We start from the raw sequence: 10,819 nt of genomic DNA, 5'->3' as shown, positions 1-10,819 counted from the left end.
TGGATCAACTCAGTAATATAATTAACAACACTAAATTAAGTGAAGGTTATCTTACACTTGCTCGTGATAATTAGGTCATGGACTGAAATCCCCAGAAGATATTTATAAGGTATCATCGTCATATGATTAACACTTGTAATGCTTTCCTAGATATGTGCCTATTTGGCATGTAGTTCTTGAGTGGTGTATTCTTTCAGCATGCGTACTTTTGTGTCACTGTGCATGGTTTACCATATCAACTAGTTGTGGTACATAAATGATTGGGTAAACTACCTAGATAGTCCCTAAACTATGGGGTTGTTCCTATTTTGGTCACTGAAGTTTGAAAAATTTCAATTGTACCCATAAACTATCTATTTCCTTTCAATCAAGTCCTCCTGACGAACGGCGTTAACGGCAAGCTGACGTGGCTTGCCACGTCACTAGCAACTTTCCACGTCAACTTGCACATAGTTGCCACACGGCTTCATCTCTTTCATCTCTACAGTGAGCCTTTTTTACTTTCCCTTTTATTTCACTTTACTTTTCATTCATCCACGAAGGAAGGACTCGATGAGCATGGTGTCGGGGAAGAGACAGAGCAATCGCTGGAGTGGTGTGACAGAGGAGAATAATATTGAGGTAGGTGCCTTTCCCCGAAGCTAGCCCTTCTTTTTCTCTTTCCCTGCCCTAGAATAACCTTGTTGTCCGATTTTGGTGTTGATTTTTGTCAAGTTGTTTTGAAAACATGAAGAACAAGGTGATTTAGGTGTTGATTTTTTGTCTCATGAAATCAAGCTTGGAGGTGACCATTACATACCTTTTTTTTTTTTGGTCTCTGTATGATGTAATAGAAATCTAGGTATTTTTATGAGAGTCCTGTAGCCAAATTCAGAGAAAATTTTTATTGTGGAAAGAAATTTGTAATGTAGTTGCCTATATTTCGTATGTTTTCTCAATATTTTTTGGGATATGATAATTGTCTAGTGAATGGCATTGATGTATGCCTGATGTAAGTATGGTTTGTTATTAATCATTTATAAATTTTCCTTTCAATGGCTTTTCTGGTTTGATGATTTGTGATATTCAGGGTTGTATAAGGTACTTCTTAAACTATGAATACACAACAAAAGGACTTCTACTGGGGTGGTTGTGCACGATGTGGAAGTTTTGGTTAAGCTTTGGATTACAATGTCTAAGTGATTTTGTTGTTTGTTTTTTAATCAAACTACAATTACAAAGGTTATGTATTAAATAGTTGGAAACATATCACATTATACTATCATTTTTTGTATGAATGTTTGAAGTTATGTTTTGCTAATATAAATATATATTTTCAAACAAAAATCTGTGCTATCAGCCTATGACTTGTGTTGGCCACTAAAGTTTTGAAAATTTCAATTTCATCCCTAAACTATTGGGTTGTTACTATTTTGGTCACTCAAGTTTATAAAAACTATGGGGTTATTCCTATTTTGGTCACTCAAGTTTATAAAAACTATAGGGTTATTCCTATTTTGATCACTCAAGATTATAAAATTGCCAATGAATAAACTATGGGCAAGCTGACGTGGGAAGTTCTAGTGACGTGGCAAGCCACGTCAGCTTGCCATTAACGCCGTTCGTCATGAGGACTTGATTGAAAGGAAATAGATAGTTTAGGGATGCAATTGAAAATTTTTAAACTTCAGTGACCAAAATAGGAACAACACCATAGTTTAGGGACTATCTGGGTAGTTTACCCTAAATGATTTATCTTGTTGAATATTATGGTATGAGGATTTTGGAGAGTCAATGCAGAGATTTCCTATTTAGATGAATGCCACTTTAAACTCATTTTTAAAGGGTAAAGCATATTCTGGTGGGTCATTCAGTGGCATTTTTTTTGTCTGATCATAGTACTATAGTGTAGTATGGATTGAGATCCTTGCACATAATTTGGAGGAAAACACTAAAGGCTTCTACAAATTTCAATATATTATTTGCTTATTTTTATGGTCTCTGTTTGTTCTCATTCTGGCTGCAAACTTTGTAAATGCATGTTTTGGTCAGGTAGGGTAGTGGAAATTGTGTTCTTATGAGTTATTGATAAGGATACATGCTTAAGACACATTGACGTTGGACCTTCTATTTTTTTGTGTGTAGGATAAAGTGATGACTGTTTCATCGGTAATAGTGGATCTTCAGGTAGTTGGCATTTTAAGAACAAGGAACATGGGAAGGCTAGTGCAGCTGCAAGTCTGGTAGTAACTACTTACACACTTTGATATGTGTTGGTTGTTTTCTCTTTGGCTTTGTCAGATATTGATGTTCTTCTAATCTTGGCAATAGGGAATAGTCCTGTTGTGGGATGTTGACTCTTGACTTGCACAGATTGACAAATATTTGCACAACAATGACAACCATGTTGTTGCTGGTGCATTGTTGGGTGTAGGCATTGTAACCTGTGGTATCAAGAATGACTGTGACCCTATGTGTTTTTATTTTATTTTATTTTATTTTATTTTATTTTTATTTTTATATTTTTCTTTCATATTCCTATCCTTTTAAAGTTATTGTATTATTTTCATTTCTTCTTACATTTATCTTTGATTGTTTTTCTTTTCTAGGCAATGCCATTGCTAATGGACTATATCATCAAAGATGATACAATAACTAGGATTGGGGCCATTTTGGGCCTTGGTATTACATTTGCAGCCTCACATAGAGATGGAGTTTGACATTTGTGATATTCAATTTTGCAATTTCCTGATTCCAACGATAGACCTTTCAATGATAGTATTTTCTGTTGACAGCTTAGAATTCAGTTGACCAATATTCTAAGTGATGTAAAGACATCTCTTGAAGTTCCTGTCTTTACTGCAATCATACTAAGGCTAGTGTTTGTTGGCTTCTGTAATGAAGAAATTGCCCAATCTATTATCTTTGCATTGATGGACCGCAGTGAGACTGAATTGAGTGAGACTTTCACTAGTTTGCTTCCTATTGCTCTTGCCTTTTGTATCTTGCAAAGCAAGTAATAAATCAACCAGCCTTCCTTGATGGATGCATTACTTTTTCTTGATACTCATTGTTTCCTTTCTATTATTGTTATTCTATTCTAGTAGTTTGTGATTTGAGGAGATGCTTATTTCCTTTTCCATGAAAAAGGAGTTAGTGCATGTGGGCCCCAGCTTTTTGTCTCCATTCATTTGTAAGCCACATTTGAAGCTAGATTCTTGGACTTCTTTCCATGCAAAGCCTTGTATTAAGCCTTGTTTTAAGCCTTGTTTTGTGGACTTTTTGTTGCCATCTTGTTGGTTGCATGTTGAGCCAAAGCCATTAGCAACCTACCCCTTATGCTGTCGATTTTCTGTAAGAGAGAGAGAGAGAGAGAGAGAGAGAGAGAGAGAGAGAGAGAGGAAATTCTATTATTGGTAATCCGGCGAAGCTCCGGTGATGCTCCGGCATGGAAACTTGATAGAGGAGTGAGTATAAGATTTTCTGAAATTGTTAGGTTTACGGTAGCATGACTTTGATACAATCATCACTTTGTTATAGAATGGTTGGGTTTTGAACACATGAATGTTGGAAGAAGCTTGATTTCATTAAATCTAGCGTATGGTGGGTTTATACTCTTATTTCTTTGGTGTGGATTGCTGGAGGTTAGAGAGATGTGATGGAATAATGATGATAAAGAAATGAGGTTATGGCTGCCACCTTGATAGTGTAGTTCCTCTTACTCATCTCACTAAGTAAGTCTTCCTTCTACTTGATTGTATTGCCCTTTAACATGTTGTTGCTCTTATTTTAGTGCCCTTTCATTTCTTGCATATATGTTGGAAAGTATTAAGTTTTCAGGTTGGTATTTTAAGTGATGACAATATCCTTATGATGGTTGGTTTCCCTGCTAGCTTGTTGGTACACATACTCAAAATTTGGTGGTGCAACCTTAAGTTTTAAGCCTTAAATTTGAGAGTGTGTTAAAGGAATCCTCCTTATATTTGGCTTCTTTTGGTGTTGTAGTATGGTACTTTGAACTTATATGTATATATATTTATATACTCTCACTGGTGTTATCATGTCCTATATTATTTTGGAATCATGATCTTTGGTTCTCATTAGTCATGTTTAATTTGAAGTTTTTTTTCATGGTAGTGAACCTTTAGAAACATGCATGCCTTATGTTACTACATCCCAGCAAAGGAGTGTATTTTTGAAACTCTTGGATTATGATGATTAGTTGTGTTACACTTGATGAGAATTTCATGTATGTTGGAACTTCATTTAGGAGTCTTTATTGAGACTTTAGAATTGGTTTCATGTCCCTAGGATTTTGATGAGGTTTGAGTTGGAGTTCGGATGAGTTGGAGTGTTGACGAGTAGCATGTAAGTAATCCCCCGAGAACTCATGTTTTCATTATTTGAATAATTTCTTTTTTTTGGCAAAATTATTATATATTATTTTATTATGATATTCTTGCTTATTGTATTAATTATAAAATTATCTATTGTCGAATAGGTATTTTTATGTATTTCTGATTTATGGCTTTAATTAGCTATGGACTTAGTATTTATGTTTTGGTATGTTATTTTTAGAATGGCTACTACTTATCTTGAAACGTTAATGCATCATTTATATTAGAATATTTGGTTGTAACCAGATCCTTATTTATCTATTTGTTCTTATACGATGGGGTTATGATCATATTATGGTATGATGATAAGAACAAAGCTCTTGAGTTAAGGTATAGTGGATGCTTTTATTTTTTAAAGGGTGTATACTAATTATTAATAATATTGAGTCGATGTACAGGTTTGATGGGCATATATGTGTTTAGAGAAAATGTTAATGTGGGTGAATGTTAGATGTGAATACATCAAGAGAAATGTGGTACTACAACCCTGTGGCAAGGTTGAGTCTTGAATTTCAGGTTTTAACTTACTATCTAGGGTGGAGATCATAGCCTTTCCTTGATGGTATCCTTACTAAAATTGTGAGGTTAGCACTTGGGAAATAAATTAAATGATTGGGTGGTTTAGAGTCAATATTTCAAGGTTTATTGGGCTAGATTATTACAGATTTAAGACTTCGACATTCTATGTTCATGCATGAAATTGCTAGAATGAATTTTTAAGTTATGATAATGAGTTGAATGGTAATTGGGGCCTAAATTCGGAGGTCATAGAAGCACAATTTCCAGATGATTAAAATTGAAAAGTTGTAATGATTTCTTTGATCTATCTACCTGCCAAATTTCATATTTATTTGATATATATTCTATAAGATGTGATCAATTATAGTTGACATGTCTTGGAGGTATTATTGTGTAGATATGCAGATTTAGAGGCCAATTTCCGGATTTAATATGTAAAATTAGGCAAAGTGCTCAGCATAGGAAATATTCCTTATTACCATGGCCTTCAATCTGCAAAATTTCATGTTTATTGGATTTTGTTGATTATGAGTTATGACCCATTAAAAAGACTTGCACATGATGACATCTATATGCAGAATCTTCAGAATTAACATGATCTTTCTCATTCTTGGAGACTAAATTGGGTCAAATATTAAACAAGGAAAAGGTTAAGAATTTTCCTAAGTTTCTTACTACAAAATATCTTTTCATTTGATGTTAAATTCTGGGAGTTATGCATTCTGAAATGAGACATGTTAGAAGTATTGATAAGCATAGCTTGTGAGATATAAATGTATAGATTGATTAGTTTTTAGTAATGATTTGGGAAATTATTTATTTAATTTTGTAAGTAATTTCTGTATTTTCAGTTATTTTCCTAAAGTGGGATTCTGAAATTGTGTATTTCTGTTTGTTTGAATATTTGGAAAATTCGTGAATATTCTGCATTTCGACTTTAATTTTTGTTTGAATGCTTTGGTCTCCAAATGAGCGATATGCAACCCTGTCAGTTGGGGATTAAACCCTGACCTTGTCGACAAGTAATTTTGGGAAAAATGAGACTGCAGTTTCGCATCGTGTCCGTTCGGTGAAATAATCAACGGCCACCTCGTATTCAGTCTCGGGTCACCGAGGGTAAATAAATGATATCCGTTATTTTGGCTCAGGTCTATCACCGAGGATAAATAAATGACTTTTGGCACTTACAGGTAATTTGGAGACATACTCTTGAATTTGGTACTTCTTGGCTTTGCCCTTTTGATTTTTTTGAATTTCTACAAAAACACAAATAATTGTCCTCCCTCGAAATTTCTGTATTTTTGATATCGTATTTCTGGGTTTTGAATTCCGGTAAATCATATTCGTAAATATTCTTTATTAGAATATTTCACTTTGTGTTTTGTTTAAATATTGTTTTGAAGACCTATGCTCATTTCTGGCGAATTATTATTCGCAGTTCTGAAATCTGGCATTCTTTTGATTTCAGTATCTTGAATAGCGTTATTACTTGAGATCTATACCTCTGTCGGATTATTTATTTTGTATTGTTTAAACTATGTTTAAACGTTGAATTTTTATCAATATTTGAAATCAAGATTTATAAATTCTGTTATTTTTAAATAAATTTCTAGATTACTTACTGGGCTAGTGAGCTCATGGATTTATTTTAAATCTTTTTCAGATCATGAGTGTTAGACCAGTGTGTGGACCTTGAAGGATAGTCTGTAGATGTTGTCTTATTCTGTTGTAAAATTTGAATTATTGTCTTTGTCCGTCCTTGTGTCCCTGTATTTTGTATTTTAGACTTCTATATCCTAGTATTGTGTATTTTGTAGAGTCTGTAATCTTGTAACTCAATTGAGTTATTATAAATTTGCCTGTCCTGCATCAAATTCTGAGGCCTTGCAGGACTATGGGGCTCACACCTTGTGGGTCTGCGGCCGTTTGTCTGCGCACTGGGTCCAGCGAGCTAGGTTCGGGACGTGACAGTGCATTTATAATTTGCAAGACTATCACTTCCATGTGAAATATTCCATTGTTGTATATTGATGTTCTATTTCTGTTTGTGTTTATTATTCTTTTCTTAATTTTTCCTAGGACTTCTTGGATGGCCTAAGCAGTTATATATATATATATATATATATTTCCTCATTCTTTCTGTTGAACTTCTTGACAGGAAAGTTTTGAGGCCACTACAGAGGTTTCAATGACATTTAATGATAAAATTAGGAAATACTGTGATGTCACACTATTGTCATTAGCATACACTTGAACTGGAAATGTGCTTATGGTTGTGTGTCTATTTCTTCCTACTGAATTGCTTTAGAATAGAAGCTATCCAAGAACTTTATTCAATTGTCATCCTTTCTTCCCGATAGATCCAAAAATTGCTTGGATATTGTGCGCAACATCTTGATAAGGGTGAGACACACCAGGGACCTACTGTTCTTGGTAGATATGGCCATTCGCTCCTTGGAGAATCTTTTACAATATGGAGAACAGAATATTAGAAGAATAATGCCTATAGTCGATGGTATCCTCTGCATATCCAATTCCATGGTATCTATATTATGGAACTAGGCTTGTAACCTTCACCTTTTTCTTTATCTTAAACTAGAAGTTGCCTTCAATACCTCTACATTAAACATTTTCATTTTACTATTTGATCATGTTAATGTTATGGACACACTAAGCTAACTCAGTCATGATACAGATGGAGAAGTGCCAATGGTACTTCTTATTTCTGTTTATAATGTTGTGTGCTTATTATGATTTTACTTCTAATCTAACTTGTAAATTGACAGGCCATAATAATTTCACTGGGCCTCATAAGGGCTGGGACCAATAATGCTTCGAAACCTTTCCAGCTATTACTACAAAGAAGCTGGGCATCTTTTCTGTGTAAGCACATTGTTTGCACTCATTAGTATTTTTGTCTAGATTAAAAATTATTCCTAGCTAAAGCAAAATTGGCTAAAAACACAAGCTAGTTAGAATTGGTACATCTTGGAAAAGGGCTACTAACACTTTCTCTTTACCATTCTGATTGGTTTATGTTGTCGCCGTAAGTTTTTCCCCTTTGTAGTCCATGACTAATCTCCATTGTTACTTCTCCAATATGATACTGATTATGAATCTTTTTTGGCTTTACCTTTTTGTTTCTATCCCTCCCTCCAGGACAACCCTTGTTGATTTGGTGACTATGATGCATGCTTGTCTGGATATGAAGTCTATCATCATTGGCAAATATCATTACATGCTTTATATCCTTGTCTTAGCCATACAGTTGTAGCATCAGAAACCTCAGTTTGTCAGCCAATTTTCTTATTTATCTTATAAAAGATTATTTCTCTGAAAGTCCTTATTCATCCAGTTCTAATAGTTTAAGTAATGCCTGAAACAATTGCAGCCTAGGATGCTAATGACAGTGGATGAGAATTTGAAGCCTCTGTCAGTTCCTATTCAAGTTGGTCAGGCTGTTGCTGATATGGGCCAAGCAGATCGACCAAAGACCAGCACCGTGTTCTAGACGCACTCTACTCCAGTGTTGCTTGCAGCTAGCGACCGAGCAGAGCTAGCCACAGAGAAGTAACCATTTCTTACACTCTTTTGTTTACCCATTTTGATGTGCAATCCATTATATGATTTGGATGTTTATTATACTACTTCCTGTGCAGATATATACCTCTAACTCCAGTGCTGGAGGGATTTGTTATCTTGAAGGAGAACCCAGATTACTAGTTGAAGTTAGCATTTTTTGCTGCATTAGGGAACACAATTGTGGAAAAAGACCTTGATAAGGTATTTGTTCCCCTTTGTATTCATCAAAATTCATTTTGTTGCCAAAGTATGCTTTTGGAGAAGTCACAAGCAATTGGTGAATATTGAGAATGCATTTTGTTCTTAGCTAATTAGTGATTCATCTGGACATCACACATGAGTGCTTAGAGAGAACAACCAATCAAAATAAGAATGATTGGGTAATGCACATACATACAAAGCACACTAGTTCATACTTGGTCCCTAAGTTTAGTTAAAAGATGTGAATCTTCAGGTGGACATGTAGAGCTTCAAATAAGCTCTCAGGTCATCATTGTTCAAGCACCACCGGCCTTAAAGACCGTGGCGTACATGCCTTCATTGAGAGTTAACACTAGTCAAATCAAGGCCAAAGATGTGGGAAGGTATAATTAATTAAGCCATCATATCATTAAATAATTTTATGATACTATATGTTTGATTTGCATCTAAAATACTACAAGATTATCGCAAGAAAACTAAGAGATGTATGGGTTGTTTGTTTAGCAATTGGGACATATCTTTTGGATGTGAAACATTTTAAACCATTAGAGATTGATGAATGAAGGATTCCATCAACTAAAGGTCCTCTTATGCATCTTCAGGACTTTTGTAATGCTTCTAGCTATTAAGCTCATTGTAAACAATATTATATTTCTATTCTCTACATTGCCTACTAATTTCAAACAATCCATCAGCCATAATGTTTTTATTGTTAGTCAGAAGATGTTGAAGATGTTGACTAAAGGAATGTATATGTATTGATAATTCAATAAAATGATTTTTGCTTAGCAATTAAAAAAAAATTTGATTGGTATAATTCAAGAGATTTTAAATAAAATTAATTTCATATAAATTATTTTTTTCACAGAATAAACAAAAGCGTTCCAAAAGGTATTACAAAATTTTTTTTCCCAAAAACTATGCAAAAAATTGTAGTATATAAAATCATGTCAAAAAACAGTGCCAAATACTGAACTAATAAAGCCATGTCAAAACCGTGGCAAATATGGAACCAAAGTTTGTGCCAAAAATCAATGCTAATGTTTGGAATAATAGTAAAACATTGTGCCAAAAATAGTGACAAAATTTGGCACAGCATAAAATGATAGTGCCAAAATTTATTTGTGACCATTCTATGGGCACGGTTATTTTTCGCTACCAAAGTCTATTTGGCAAGGTTTTTAAACTCATTTCCATGCCAATTCTACCATGCCGATTTAGGATTTTTCTTGTAGTGGTTGGTGGTCATAGTCAAATTATCAAGTGTATACTATATGACAGTAGGACTCATATGTACGTTGGGGTCTGGGTCAGTCTTTTGTGTCTTGTTCTGGGTGCTATATATGCTAGTATGTATGCCTTTGAGAAGTATTATTGAGTTTCATATCTACCTAGCCTCTCAATACACAGCTTCTTCTCTAACTAAAACCAAGAAAGTTGCAGCGAAAGCTCCAATAGTGGTATCATAGCTCAAAAAAATCCAAATGCTGGGAATGACTCACAGCCTTACCTTCTTATATTTAAGTGGGAAAATTATGAGCATTGGAGCATCAAGATATGTACCTTGTTTAGATTACAGGAAACCTAGGATCTCATCGAGAAAGGCTTCTTTAAGATAGATGATGCGCAACCACTAAGGGGCAATCACAAGAGAGATGTGAAGACCTTGTTTCTCATTCAAGAAACTATAAATAAGACCGTGTTGTCAACCAATGCAGCTACAATGTTAGCCAAACACTCTTGGACAATCTTGAAGATGGAGTACTCGGGGATCTCTAAAGTGATTGCTTTGAGGATGCAAACACTCAAACAAGAGCTTGAGATCATGTCTATCTCATAAAGTTTAATGATAACTAATGTTATAATGATAAGATATATTAATATTAAAATTTATGGCTATAATTTCATGCGGAACACAAGTTTCAAATCTATCTCCTTATATCCCTCATTAACTTCTAAACCCGTGCCCATTAATTGTACTGCTGCAATGCTTAAACATTTCTTATCGGTAAATTGCCATCATCTGTCAGATTTAAAACCTCAAACCCACTATCCTCATTTATATATCATCAATATCATCATCGTCGTCGTCGTCATCGTCGTCATTTTGAAAACCAAAAATCAAATTCTTCAACTATTAA

General features: G+C 34.4%; 1 pseudogene; it reads left to right on the top strand.

Moving 5' to 3' along the window:
- LOC120271659 overlaps positions 1 to 9,061 on the top strand; it is a 21,662-nt pseudogene extending 12,601 nt beyond the window's left edge.
- The last annotated feature ends 1,758 nt before the right edge of the window (positions 9,062 to 10,819 follow it).

The sequence above is a fragment of the Dioscorea cayenensis genome, chromosome 11, assembly GCF_009730915.1.
Source record: "Dioscorea cayenensis subsp. rotundata cultivar TDr96_F1 chromosome 11, TDr96_F1_v2_PseudoChromosome.rev07_lg8_w22 25.fasta, whole genome shotgun sequence".
NCBI classification, from domain to species: Eukaryota; Viridiplantae; Streptophyta; class Magnoliopsida; order Dioscoreales; family Dioscoreaceae; genus Dioscorea; species Dioscorea cayenensis.
This window is presented reverse-complemented; position numbering and strand designations above follow the sequence as displayed.